The sequence below is a fragment of the Pristis pectinata genome, chromosome X, assembly GCF_009764475.1.
Source record: "Pristis pectinata isolate sPriPec2 chromosome X, sPriPec2.1.pri, whole genome shotgun sequence".
NCBI lineage: Eukaryota > Metazoa > Chordata > Chondrichthyes > Rhinopristiformes > Pristidae > Pristis > Pristis pectinata.
In genome coordinates, this window is record NC_067450.1 from 12,323,196 (window position 1) to 12,338,465 (window position 15,270).

A 15,270-nucleotide genomic window follows, 5' to 3' on the forward strand; every position below is an offset into this window, starting at 1 on the left:
TAGCGCGACACTATTACAGCGCCAGCGAGCCGGGTTCAATTCCCGCCGCTGCCTGTAAGGAGTTTGTGCGTTCTCCCCGTGTCTGCATGGGTTTCCTCCGGGTGCTCCGGTTTCCTCCCACATTCCAAAGGCGCGCGGGTTAGGAAGCTGCGGGCATGCTATGTTGGCGCCGGAAGCGTGGCGACACTTGCGGGCTGCCCCCGGCACATTTTCAGTCGCGCAAAAAGACGCATCTCACTGTGTGTTTCGATGTACATTTGACTAATAAATAAATATCTTGTGAATGGGTCTTTTTCCGGAGAGCAGGCAGTGACCTGCGAGGTGCTGCAGGATCAGTACTGGGGCCAAACTGTTCACTATATATATCAATGGCTCAGATGAAGGAACTAAATCCGACAGCTTCAGGTTTGTCAACAACACAAAGCCGGGAGGAAGTGTGTCTGTGAGGAGGGGGGCAGGAAGGGGAACACAAGCTGTGAAGAGGATCCAAAAGAGGCTCCAACGTGATGTAGTCGAGTTGGGGAAGTGAGCAAATGCACAGCACACACGGTTTAACGTAGATAAATGTAAGATCATCCACTTTGGTTCGAAAGCAATCAGGTGAAGCAAGCAGTGAGGAAGGTAAATGGTACGTTGGCCTGCTCGCACGAGGATTGGAGTACAGGAGTAAGGATGTCTTGCTGCAGCTGGACAGGGTACTGGGGAGAACCCGTCTAGAGTTTTGCGTGCAATTTTGGTCTCATTATCCGAGGAAGGATGTTCTTGCTTTCGGAGGGAGTTCAGCGAAGATTCAGCAGACAGATCCCTGCAATGAGGGAACTGATGTCTGAAGAGAACGTGTGTCAATTAGGCTTATATAAACTGGAGTGTAGAAGAACGAGAGAGGATCCTCATCGAAACCTATAACATTCCAACAGGATATTGCAGATACAGGGAGGATATTCTCTATGGTTGGAGAATGCAGAACCAGGAGTCACAGCCTCCAGGTGCAGGTTACATTATGTAGAATTAGAATTGGTTTATTGTCACTTGTACTGAGGTACAGTAAAAAACTTGTCTTGCATACCGTTCATACAGATCAATTCATTACACACTGCACTGAGGTAGTACAGGGTAAAAACAATAACAGAATACAGAATATAGTGTTACAGTTACAGAGAAAGTGCAGTGCAGGCAGACAATAAGGTGCAAGGCCATAACAAGGTAGATTGTCAGGTCAAGAGTCCATCTTATTGTACCAGGGAACAGTTCAATAGTCTTACAACAGCAGGATAGAAGCTGTCCTGGAGCCTGGTGGTACGTGCTTTCAGGCTTTTGTATCTTCTGCCCGATGGGAGGGGAGAGGAGAGAGAATGTCCGGGGTGGCTGGGGTCTTTGATTACGCTGGCCGCTTCACCAAGGCAGTGGAAGGTGTAGAGAGAGTCTGTGGAGGGGAGGCTGGTTTCCGTGATGTGCTGAGCTGTGCCCACAACTCTCTGCAGTTTCTTGCGGTCCCGGGCAGAGCAGTTGCCGTACCAAGCCGTGATGCATCTGGATAGGATGTTTTCTGTGGTGCATCGTGTGAGAAGTGAGGTCAGGAGAAATGTCTTCAACCAGAGGTGGTGAACCTGCGGAATCCTCCACCACACAAGCAGTGGAGACCACGGCAGTAAAAGAGGAAGCAGGTATATTTCTTAATACTGAAGGGATGAGGAGATATGGCGAGAAGACAGGAACAGGGCACTGAAGTAACAATCAGCCATGAGCACATTGAATGGGAGAGCAGGCCCAAAGGACCAAATGGCCTTGTCCTGCTCCCGGTTTCTATAACAACGCTTTGGGCATACAGCCACACTCAGGCGCTAGTTCCTGGTGCAGCAAGGGCCCAGGTACAACCTCCTTCTTCTGCACTCTCTTGTCAAAGGCGCTGAGGGAGGAGGAACATTTTGTAATACTTTGGTACATCCTTGGACTCTCTTGTGGCCAGGCTGCTGCTTCTGATTGTCCAGATTCCAGGAGGTTTCAGCACAAGTCCTCCCACCTCCAATCGCTCTTCCCAGTTTTTATGCCACCTCTGACAAGACTTGTGATACCCCAAAATCCAGTGCATAAAGCAAGTTCCTGGGTATCTTTGGAAGGGGCGGCTTGTAGACCAGTGTGACTTATACACCGTTGTGTTCCACTTATAAAATTAGGCTTGGTAGAATTTGACATTTATTTTCCAATTTTGTTCATAGTTCAGTGAATTTTACTTGAAGCAATGAAATTCCGAAATAAGCAACCCATGTTGTTCATGAAATAAATAGACTTTCTCCCCGTAAAATAAATGGAATAAATAGGGCTTCAAATAGACCTTTTTCTTCATCATTGACTCGGAAATAGGAGCAAGAGGAGGTCAGAGGGTGCAGAGAAGATTTTCCAGGATGTTGCCTGGGATGGAGCGTTTCAGTTACAAGGAGTGAATGGAGAGGCTGGGTTTATTTTCCCTGGAGCAGAGGTGGCCGATAGAGGTGGATAAAATTATGAGGGGGATAGGTAGGGTAGATAGTAAAAAATCTTTTTCCCCTCATGGTGGGGATGTCTAATTCAAGAGGGCGTTGGTTTAAGGAGAGAGGGAAGAGGGAATATTTTCCCCCCGGGGGCGGGGTGGGGTTGGAATCAGGAACACACTGCCTGAGGGGGTGGTGGAGGCAGTGGCTCCCACAGCATTTAATTGTCTAGACAAGTACTTGAATGGTCAAGGAGTAGAAGCTAATGGACCTTATACAGGTAAATAGGGGAAGTGTAAGTACTTGATGGTTGGCATGGACACGGAACAATACAGCACAGGAACAGACCCTTTGACCCACAATGCCGTGCCAAACTAATTAAACTAGTAATTAAATGCCTAATTAAACAAATCCCTTCTTTCTGTACAAGGTCCATATCCCTCCATTCTCTACATATTCATGTGCTCATCTAAGAGCCTCTCAAACGCCACTATCTGCCTCCACCACCACCCCTGGCAGCCTGTTCCAGGCACCCACCACTCTCTATGTAAAAAACTTGCCCCGTACATCTCCTTTGAACTTACCCCTTCTCACCTTAAATGCATGCCTTCTGGTATTAGACATTTTGACCCTGGGGGGAAAAGATACCGGCTGTCTACTCTATCTGTGCCTCTCATAATCTTACAAGCTTCTATCAGGTCTCCCCTCAGCCTCCACCGCTCTAGAGGAAAACAACCCAAGTTTGTCCGACCTCTCCTTATAGCTCATACCCTCTAATCCAGGCAGCATCCTGGTGAACCTCTTCTGCACCCTCTCCAAAGCCTCCACATCCTTCCTGTAATGGGGCGACCTGAACTGCACGTAATATTCCAAATGTGGCTGAACCAAAGTTTTATACAGCTGCAACATGGCTTCTCAACTTTTATACACTAATTTTTACAGTAATTTTGACAGAAGTATGAAGGTAGTGAGAAAGGTTATATTGATGCCCCGATTGTTTTTGTCCTGGATTATTCACTAAACCATCAACCTTCAAGTCAAGTCCAGAAGACTACAGGCATGTGCTGGTGGGGAATTCACATTTACCCCAGCGCTATCCAAGGTCAGCCAGGAGCTCGGGATTAATGAGGTGTATGTATGCCTTGGATGCCACGGTGACATTCAAAGGTCAGGATGATTACAGAATCGCCTGCATTCCCTGTGAATTGTAGAATCCTACAGCAGTACGGCAGAGAAGGTGGCCCACTGAGTCCATACCAAATCTTTTCAAAGCCTGTGTCCTCTGCTCTTTCCCGAAAACTTAATTCCTTCTGAAGATTTCGGTTGTGTATTTACCCAGCACAGCCCTTTAACAACCTGCTGCACACAAAGATTATCCTCATGTTACCCCTTAGTTCTGCTTTCCCCCAAACACCTCAAAACTGAACTACCCAGTTCCAGCACTTTGTTTTTTCTCCAGATTCCAGCATCCACAGTCTCTTGTGTCCCTTTCTTTGCTCAAAACTGTGATCTTCGGTCATCAACTCTCAGGATCCGAGGGCACAGCCTCAGAATAAAGGGACGTCCCTTTAAAACTGAGGTGAGGAGGAATTTCTTCAGCCAGACAGTGGTGAGTCTGTGGAATTCGTTGCCACAGAGGGGTGTGGAGGCCAAGTCATTGGGTGTATTTAAGGCAGAGATTGATGGGTTCTTGATGGAGCAGGCAGGAGAATGGGGTTGAGAAAAAAAATCAACTATGGGGCAAACTCGATGGGCCGAAAGGCCTAATTCTTCTCCTTTATCTTATGGTCTCTTCAGCTACTGGAAATGGGTTTTCTTTACCTACTCATTCGATATCATTGCTTTAAATGTCTCCATCAAACCTCCCCTCTGCTGCAAGGAGAACAAGACCAGTCTCAGCCCTGCACCCATTCCACTGAATGTCCTCAGCATCCTCTCCAAGACCTTCACACCTTTTCTCAGGCGAGGCAGTCAAAACCGGACACAATACTCCAATTGCAGCCTAAGTAGTATTTCAGGTTTAGGTCTGAAATGCTTAGAGGTCTGTATTTATTGGGTGTCTTGAAACCTCAAATACAGATCCCCACATAGATGTGCCAAAAGACACAGGTTATGCGATCTCTGAGGCTCCTGTGGTTTTCACCAACGATATCACTGAGCATACAGAAGTCTCGGATGAACGAGCTTTTATTTTGGGACTTTAGGGTACCCCAGACGGTTTTGCAGCTTCTGAAGGCAACACTGCTTTTCAGAGTCTTGGAAAAGACAACCGGCTAATGTGGGCACAGGAAAATCCCACAAAGAGCAACGACATTGCGGGGGAAATTGTTACAGGGCAGGAGGTGGCCATTCAGCACATTGAGCCAGTGCCGGCCCCTGGTGGAGTAGCCCCATTTTTCCCTCTCTCTCACGTGCTGGTCCCTTTCGAGGGACCCGACTGACTCTCTTCCAACCCCAAGTAACACCTCCCCCCCCCCACCCCCCACTTGAATCCAACTCACCGAAATGGAAGATTGGACAACACCTGACCTCCTCTCTCCTATTTAGTTAAAACTCCAGCCTTGAAAACCCTCCAAAACAACCTGGAAAACCAGGCAGTTGAGTTCGAGATCGCCACTCTCTGCTGGAGAGCTTTTCCCTCACATTCTCCTTATACGTTGAACCAACAACTTTAACCAATGTGCTTGAACCATCCACCAATAGGAACAGCTTCCTTCTATACACCCTGCCACAATGCTCAGATAATCAGTGATACATGTTCACCGGGACATAAGAATTCATTTCCACCTTTGAGGGGAGGTTGGTCTTTATTTAAATACCCCTACGCAGCAACCCCTCTTCACCCTACCCCCAAAAGAGGAGCTTGAACCCACAATCTGCTGAAGGGCGAAAGGGCAAGTATCAACCATGGCTCAATTTAGCATGATAATGTGGTAGCTATGGTTATCACCTGGCAACCCATAATCTGGTCATTTGACACGAGCACTAGAAGAAACCAGCTGTTGGATTTTCATTTAAGGACCCAATTTATTCTGCCGTGTTCCACGAGGAACGCCCTGCAGCCGTGTTTGGTTAAAGCTGGCCTTTGAAGCCCACTGGAACAACTTAGATAGCCACCCAGTTGTCAAAGCAAATTGTCTGAGAGGAAGAAATAAGATGCTGGAGGAACTTAGCGGGTCAGGCAGCACCTGTGGAGGGAAACGGACAGTCGACGTTTCGGGTCGAGGTCCTTCATCCGGATGTCCACGGGTTCCCCCCCCACAGATTCTGCCCGACCCTCTTGGTTCCTCCAGCATATCTTGTTAGTTGCTCCAGATTCCAGCATCTGCAGTCTCTAGTGTGTCCGAGAGGAAGGTTCACCAACTCCGAGACAACCAACATGTGAAGCGCAAAACAGAACAAAGAAACAACTGAGATTGGTGACAACTTTAACAGAACATGGTTGTAGAGATGTGCAATAATGATCACACTGGTTGGTGGCACCACAGAATCACACAACACAGGAAGAGGCCATTGAGCTCATTGCATCCATTCTATCTCTTTGATATAGCTGCCAATACTTCCCTTCCTTCCAGCAACAAACATCCTCTGTGCCATTCAGAGGGACTATGACCGCGCCAATTTCTATTCAAATGCACACTTAGAAGGGATTTCTCTGCTGCATTCCTTCGCTGTGGTGGAACCTGCGGGTGGCAGCTCTCAACATCCAATGTGGGAGAACTCTGCACTCCTCCCTCACCACCCACTGAGCTGCCCTGCATTGAACTTCCCATTCCCCAATCCTGCCAAGCCTCGTGGCCTTGGAAAATCATCCTTCATCTTGTGGGTAGTTTTCCACAGTGAAATAGCTTCCAACAAGAATTGGGTGGAAGCTTCCCATAATTAGTTTCATCTGGGACCATTGCAGTCAACAGACAGCAGAGGGTTTTGCCCTGAATATATGGGGCTACATTCAAACCCAGTTCTGGGCACTGAAAGCATAGTGTCTAGCTCGCATGCCACCTAAGCTGACAGTTTAGGATGGATAGATGCCACTCCACTAACTAGTGAGGCACAAGAGCTTCCCTGTGAGAGATCAAGCAGAATGGGGCTTACATTCTCTCATGTTTAAAAGAGAAAAAAGGAAAATTCACTGATAAGTAGAAAATTCTTAGAGTTCTTGAAAAGGTGGATGTGTTTCCTCGGTGACACTTTATATTTGTGTAGCCTATCAACAAAACAAATCATCCCAAGACTTTACAGAAGATCAGATCAGGTTTCTTTATTAGTCACATGTACATCGAAACACACAGTGAAATGCATCTTTTGCGTAGAGTGTTCTGGGGGCAGCCCGCAAGTGTCGCCACGCTTCCGGCGCCAACACAGCATGCCCACAGCTTCCTAACCTGCACGTCTTTGGAATGTGGGAGGAAACTGGAGCACCCAGAGGAAACCCCCGCAGACACGGGGGGAGAACGTACAAACTCCTTACAGACAGCGGCTGGAATTGAACCCGGGTCACTGGCGCTGTAAAAGCGTTACACTAACCGTTGCACCACCATGCCTGCCATACAGAAGCATTACCAAATAAAATTTGGCACTGAGCTATTCGAGTAAATATCCAAAACCAAAGTTTTATGGCATGCTTTAAGAGGGAAGAGAAGTGGCGAGGTTTAGGGAGAAAATTCCAGAGCGCAGGAACTGAAGGCACCACCACCATGACAGGGTGGTTCAAGCTCCAGCTGAAGGGGTACTGAGATCTGAGGCTTGAGCAGCTGAGAGTACAAAGACGGCTCAAGAGTCTGGAACTAGAACGGGGAGGAGTCTCACAAGGAGGGGTTGGCTATTTAAGAGCAAGGCAATAAGAGATGACTTCACTCCAGAGGGTTAACCTCTGGATTTCGCCAGCTCAGGCAGCTATGAATAACCAACTATTGAGTGTACGAGGCCGAGAGTGATGGAATTTGGGGCATTAAGGGAACGAGGAGACGTGGGAATCAGGAGACTTGGATTATCCGGATAACCTGACACCATGTCTGGCAGCCCCATAGTTCCAAAGTCTACCTCCCGACGATAACCAAGGCTGAGGACTTGTACGGTATTGCTGCCGTTCCCTCACTTTTCACCCTGTACCCTGCTCTGGCCACCCCCCCCCCACCGATAACAAGGATTGCCTCAACAAAGCCAACTAATCGCTCAGTCTTCTGCAACCTTCGTTCATTCTCAGGTGCTTTCAAGGCCAACGTTCTCCACCCTGCCCACCTAACTGAGTGGCTCGCTGGCTCTCTTCTGAGGGCAGCCACTTATACCTCCTGATGTATAGGGTGATGCTGTCGGCAGCTGATACTCAGGTGCTGACTGTTCTCCCCTTACTCTCCAGGGAGGGTAACACCAAAGCAGCCAAAGGCAAATTTCACCCCAACAGATTCACAATTCAAACAGAATATAAAACCTCAAACCCCCCCCAACATGACTGTTTGAACTCGCATTCGTAGGATTCCTGTCCTCTGGATTAATAAGCAAACACAAAATACGCATTTTTGTTTTTAAAAGGTGATCTCATCTCTCTAATATACTCACAGACCCCAGGTCTCTTATAAATTCCTTTTTTTATGCATTGCTGAATTTCTAACTCTTCCGTTTCCTGTTTAAATCTTTCCCACTCGTTCTGCTTTAGCAATTTGTAATTTAATCTGGACAACGTCCCATTTTTCCCTGCTCCGTACTTTTTCCTTTCTGTGTGACTTGAATCAGCAGACTTGATAACGACACAGATATCTCCCCAAACTGCAATGTCCCAGCAGTTATTCTGATCTTCCAACTTCTCCCTTTGCCCGTGTTGTCTGTAGGAGACTCCTTGAAACCATCAAGGAACAAATTTTCCAATCAGAATTGGAAAGAAGCAGCACTGTGCAGTTGAAAATAGAGCAAAACTGTACCCATTTCCAGGCCTCTTAATACCCAACAGGAATTCGACCTCTGACATTCCTGCAGGAATTTCATGAGCACTGGGAACGGTGTTCTGGTGTAACACTCGTGCAAATGACATCAATAACAAGGCCCAATATTCGTCTCCAGTGGGGTTCTCCCCCTCACTGGTCCAGGAAACATCACTGCTTGTTCACTCCCGGAACAACCAGCTTTCACTGACCCCGGTTCCCCTGAAACCGGCCAATTTAAAGGGCCCACACTCAGACTGTGTCCTTCCCCAGGCTGCTCCCCCTCCCTCTGCACCCTCACTGCTCACACTGAACACAAGAGCCTTCCTCCCATTCCCAATGACTTCCCTGCACTCCAGACTGACTTCCAATGGGCTCTGTCCACACCCAACACTTCTCTTGCTGGCTGGCAGGGAGACGAACCACAGGCTTCAGAGGGAGTGCGGGACCGTGTGGGGGAGGTACAGAGGGCTCCTCACCTGAAGCCTTGTCCACCCAGAGCTTCCAGGGAGCCTCTCTCACAGCCAGAGCTCTGAGGAATAACGTCTACACAGGCTGGGCCTCACCAAGACAGTCCTCACTGAGAGACTGTGACCTCCCGTGACCTCACTCGGGGCTGGGCTGCTTTGCCCCTGAAGGTCAGGGTCACTCCCAGCTCCCTGACCTCAGGACCATTCCAGGCTGCTGCTGATCTCTGCCACTTTGTTGCTCACTGCTGCATTGGGGAGGTCTCCAAACTCCTCCCTCAAGGACAGGAGACTTCATCTCTTCTCCTCCAGTCGCCAGGAGTGACCACGGGCATCTGTCTGCACTGCAGGTTTACCCATAGGCAGTCAGAGTTTGCACTCATCCCTACAGAGAGCCCCTGGAACCTCCTGCCAGGGGAACCTGTCTGTGGCCTGGGAAGGTCTCTTTAGCCTCCTACGGGGAGTGTTCCACTCCAGTCTATCCAAGCCCCTCTATGAGACCCTGGGAGCATTCTCCCTCCCTTCTCTCTCATCACTGCAGCAGTCATTCTTGATAAGATTTCTTTATTGATCACATGTACATCGAAACACACAATGAAATGCATCTTTTTGGGTAGAGTGTTCTGGGGGCAGCCCTCAAGTGTTGCCACGTTTCTGGCGCCAACATAGCATGCCCACAACTTCCTAACCCGTACGTCTTTGGAATGTGGGAGGAAACCGGAGCACCCGGAGGAAACCCACGCAGACACGGGGAGAACATACAAACTCCTTACAGACAGCGGCGGGAATTGAACCCGGGTCGCTGACGCTGTAAAGCGTTACACTAACCGCTACAATACCGTGCCTGCCATTCTTCGAGCAGCAGCACTCTCCATTAGCTGGAGGAGTGCATTGCGGTGTGTCCCTTTAAGGGCTGGCTGCCAAGATTGCAGCTGCAAAGCCAAATGCGGGATTTTGCAATAGATCAATAGAGCAGTGTACACTTAAACTCGTGCAGCCATTTATGCAAGGAAACCTGATAACGCTGTTTTGGTAACTTTGCATTCCAGGAATGCAAACTCCAAAATAACTTTTAAAACAGTGTTTACACATCAAGGAGTGCAAGTATAACATAGGAAATGAATTTCTAGGTTAGCTATTAAGAGGTACTGATAACAACATTCATAATTTAAAAGTGGTACTTATTGGATCTTCTTTAAACAGGATCTTTATTGTAAGAGATCCTTTTCAACAAAAGACCTAATGACTAACCTCGCCGGGCGATAGATTTGTTCATACAGTGCAGTGACTTTGCAGAACCATAGAACCATAGAAAACTACAGCACAGAAAACAGGCCATTTGGCCCTTCTAGTCTGTGCTGAAACATTATTCTGCTAGTCCCATTTACCTGCCCCCAGCCCATACCCCTCCAGACCTCTCTCGTCCATGTATCTATCCAATTTACTCTTAAAAGTTAAGAGCGAGCCCGCATTTACCACATCAGATGGCAGCCCGTTCCACACTCCCACCACTCTTTGAGTGGAGAAGTTCCCTCTAATGTTCCCCCTAAACCTTTCCCCTTTCACCCTAAAGCCATGTCCTCTCGTACTTATCTCTCCTAATCTAGGCGGAAAGAGGCTACTTGCATTAACTCTGTCTATGCCCCTCATCATTTTGTAAACCTCTATCATATCTCCCCTCATTCTTCTCCGCTCCGAGGAATAAAGTCCTAACATGCTCAATCTTGCCCTGTAACTCAACTCCTGAAGACCCGGCAACTTTCTTGTAAATCTCTTCTGAACTCTTTCAATCTTACTGACGTCCTTCCTGTAGTTCGGTGACCAGAACTGCACACAATATTCTAAATTTGGTCTCACCAATGACTTATACAACCTCACCAAAACATTCCAACTCCTATACTCAATACTTTGATTTATAAATGCCAGGATGCCAAAAGCCTTTTTTACGACCCTGTCTACCTGTGACTCTACCTTCAGGGAATTATGTATCTGAACTCCCAGATCCACTTTGTGTTCTAGGTGCAGGAATAGAATCGAAAATCTGAGTGATAAGCACTGTCTGTTCTCCTTCCAGACACGCGAGGGAAGCAGGGGTCTAATGAGAAGGAGGAGCCGAAGGAAATCAGTACAAGTAAACAAATAGTGTGAGGCTGACCAATTGCCAGGGTCTGATAATCCACATCCCAGAGTACTCAAGGAAAAGGCCCTGGAAATGGTGGTCATCTTCCAATGTTCTTCGAACTCTGGAACAGTTCCTAGTGATTGAAAGGCAGTAGATGTGATCTCACTATTTAAAAAAGATCAGGAAAAAAAAAACAGGGAACCACAGACCAGTAAGCCCAACATCAGCAGTGGTTATGAAGGATGCAGTAACAGAACTCTTGCCAAGCAGATTGGACAAGGTCAGCATGGGTTGCCAAAAGGTAAGTCATGTTTCGGAGGCAGTGGTGTTCCCCAGGAACCAGTGTTGAAGCACGGTGGAGAATAGAGAGGGAAGAACTCACAGAATAGATTGGGAAGAACTGAAGGGCATGGGGTGGAAACAGGGCCTTCGGTCCAACTGGTCCATTCCGACCATGGTGCCCACTATGCTCGTACCACTTGTCCCATATCCCTCCAAACTTTTCCTCTCCATGTACCTGTCCAACTGTCTTTTAAATGTTGTTAATGTACCTGCCTCACCCACTTCTTCTGGCAGCACGTTCCATATACGGACCACCCTCCGTGTGAAGAAGTCGCCCCTCAGGTCCCTTTTAAATCTTTCCCCTCTCACCTTAAACCTGTGCCCTCTAGTTTTTGGTTCCCCATCCTTGGGAAAAAGACTGTGGGCATTCACCCTGTCTATACCCCTCGTGATTTTATACACCTCTAATAAGGTCACCCCTCAATCTCCTATGCTCCAAGGAATAAAGTACCAGCCTGTTGAAACTCTCTCTATAACTCAGGCCCTCGAGTCCTGGCAACATCCTCGTAAATCTCCTCTGCACTCTTTGCAGCTTAATGACATCCCTCCTATAACAGGGCGACCAAAACTGAACACAATATTCCAGGTGCGGTCTCACCAATGTCTTGTACAACTGCAACACAACGTCCAAACTCTGAAACGCAGTGCCCTGACTGATGAAGGCCAGCGTGCCAAATGCCTTCTTCACCACCCTGTCTATCTGTGATGCCACTTTCAGGGAACTCCTAGGTCCCTCTGTTCTACAACATTCCCCAGGGTCCCATTACTCACTGCACAAGTCCAAGCTTGGACTTTCAGATGGCTTTCGAATGAGGTCTCAAGAAAGAGGTGAGTGTGAAAAATTAAAGCACATTGGATTCAGGGTCGTACATAGGCATAGACTGAGAGTTGGGTGACAGAAAGGAAACAGAGTTGGAATAAACTGATCTTTTTCCAGGTGGCAGGCAGTGACTAGTGGGTGCTGCAGAGATCAGTCCTTGATCCCAGCTATATGTATCAATGGTTTGGAAGAGGGAGCTAAATGTAACATCTCTCAGTTAGCAAGTGACACAAAGCTGGGGGAACAGGGGGTTGGTGGGGGGGGGGGGGGTGAACAAAGCACAAGAAGAGCAGGAGGGATTGGGGATGAGTCGTGAATGGGGTCGAGGCAGCAGCTCATACAGTCATACAGCGTGGAAATAGGCCCTCCGGCCCAACTCATCCATGCCGACCAAGGTGCCCATCTAAGCCGGTCCCATTTGCCTGCATTTGGCCCATATCCCCCTAAACCTTTCCTACCCGTGTACCTGTCCAAATGCCTCTTAAATGTTGTTATAGTACCTGCCTCAACCACTTCCTCTGGGGCAGCTCATTCCATATACTGACCACCATGTGTGTGAAGAAGTTGCCCCTCAGGTCCCTTTTGAGTTTCTCCCCTCTCACTTTAAACCTACGCCCTCTAGTTCTCAACTCCCCAACCCTGGGAAAAATGACTGTGTGCGTTCACCCTGTCTGTGCCCCTCAATATTTTATACACCTCTATAAGATCACCCCTCATTCTCCTCTACACTCCAAGGAATAAGGTCCTAGACTGCCCAACCTCTCTCCATAACTCAGGCCCTAGCAACATCCTTGTAAATCTTCTTTGCACTCTTTCCAGCTTAATGGCATCTTTTCTATAATGGGGTGACCAAAATTGTACACAATACTCCATGTGCGGCCTCACCAATGTCTTGTACAACTGCAACTTAATGTCCCAACTCAATGCCCTGGCTGATGAAGGCCAGCGTACCAAAAGCTTTCTTCACCACCCTGTCCACCCGTGACACCACCTTCAGTGAGCTACGCACTTGGTAGCTCGTGGAAGAGATGAAACTGATGTGTTGTTGTCTGTAGATTTGTGGAAGCAACGTGAAGACATGTTCATTCCCCCATGTCACTTGGATACTTCCCTTCTCTTGGATACACACAGTTATAAACATACAGAAACAAGGTTTAACTCACTTTCGCCGAGGGCCCAGAATCACTTTGACTTCAGCCTGGTGTTCACTTATTGGAACATGGACAAAAACCAACTGGTTTCTGATGAAGCTGAATCCAAACTTTCTTCAGTGAATTTGGCTTCTTGCCAGAAGGACTGACTCGTGCAGCCAAAGCCCAAGTAACAAACACAGAAGCAAATGCAAAAGGACAGCTCTCTAACACAGCCTTCATATCTGGCACAAAACTCCCGGTCTATCAGGCAGCAGTGATCCCTGCCCTCCTGTATGCTTCCGAGACCTGGACTACCTACAGCAGGGATCTCAAGGCACTGGAGAAATACCAGCAATCTATCTTTGCAAAATCTTCCAAATTCACGAGAAGGATGAGCAAACCGAGGTCAGTGCTCTCTCCCAGTCCAATGTCGCCAGTATTAATATGTGAAGGCTGGGTCAATTCAGCCCATATTCGGTTAGGAACAGGGGACTGAATGTGAATGTTGAACAGTGGAAGTGGTATTGGTTTATTAGTATCACTTGTACCGAGGTACAGTGAAAAACTTGTCTTGCGTACCGTCCATACAGATCTTTGAGGTAGTACAGGGTAAGACAATACAGAATGCAGAATATAATGTCACAGCTACAGAAAGTGCAGTGCAGGCAGACAATAAGGTGCAAGGTCATAACGAGGTAGATCGTGAGGTCAAGAATCCATCTTATCGTACGAGGGAACCGTTCGATAGTCTTATAACAGCGGGATAGAAGCTGTCCTTGAGCCTGGTGGTACGTGCTTTCAGGCTTTTGTATCTTCTGCCTGATGGGACAGGGGAGAAGAGAGAATATCTGGGGTGGGAGGGGTCTTTGATTATGTTGGCTGCTTTCCCGAGGCAGCGGGAAATGTAGACAGAGTCCGTGGAGCAGGCTGCTCCTTTTTGGCACATTTCTATTGAGGCCTGAGTTACACTGAGTCGATCTGCTAGGCAGGCCACATTTCTTGCATGCCCAACACCAGACTCTCAAAACAGACCCTCTATCCCAAGCTCTGACACAGGAAGAGATCACCAGGGAGAAAGGGGAAAAAATTCAGGGATGTCCTGAAAACCTCCTTGAAGAAATGCACCGTCCCCACCGACTCCTGGGAACCTCTGGCCCACGACCACTCAGAGTGGGGTAGGAGCATTCGGGATGGGATTGGGAACCTTGAGCCCGTGCATCGGGAGCACACAGAGACCCTGTGTAAGTGGTGGAAGGAGCGCCCCACCTCACAAACTACCCACCCACCCCCTCACACACCCCCTGCCCCGTCTGTGGAAGAGTCTGTGGGTCCCACATTAGTCTCATCAGGACCCACAGAACTGTTGGGGAAGCAAGTCATCCTCAATCCCAAAGGACTACCCATGACCTTATAGAGACATATAAAATTATGGGAGGCATACATAAGGTGAATGATCACAGTTTTTCCTCAGGTTAGGGGAGTCTAAGATTAGAGGGTACAGGTTTAAGGTGAGAGGGGAAAGATTTAAAAGGGACCTGAGGGGCAAGTTTTCCCACACAGAGGGTGGTGGGGATATGGAACAAGCTGCCAGAGGAAGTGGTAGAGGCGGGTACATTAACAACATTTGGACAAGTAAATGGATCAGAAACATTTGGAAGAATATGGGCCAAGTGCAACTGCAAATGGGACTAACTCAGATAGGCAATGTGGTCAGCATGGACGAGTTGGGCCGAAGGGCCTGTCTCCATGCTGTTTAACTCGATGACTCTACAACAATGATTGAGCATTGACACACACACACATCTCCTGTCACCTGCATGAACACACCCAAAACACAGACACCTTCGAACTGAGCACAATAACTGTTGCCCAAACTGAATCCACCTCAGGTCAGCTCAAGCCACAGGGGATGGAGTTGAGAATCTCACCGACATCTCACCATTCCACGTAGCTTGCTCTGGGCTCCATCACACACAGCATTCCCATCATCTATGGGGGTG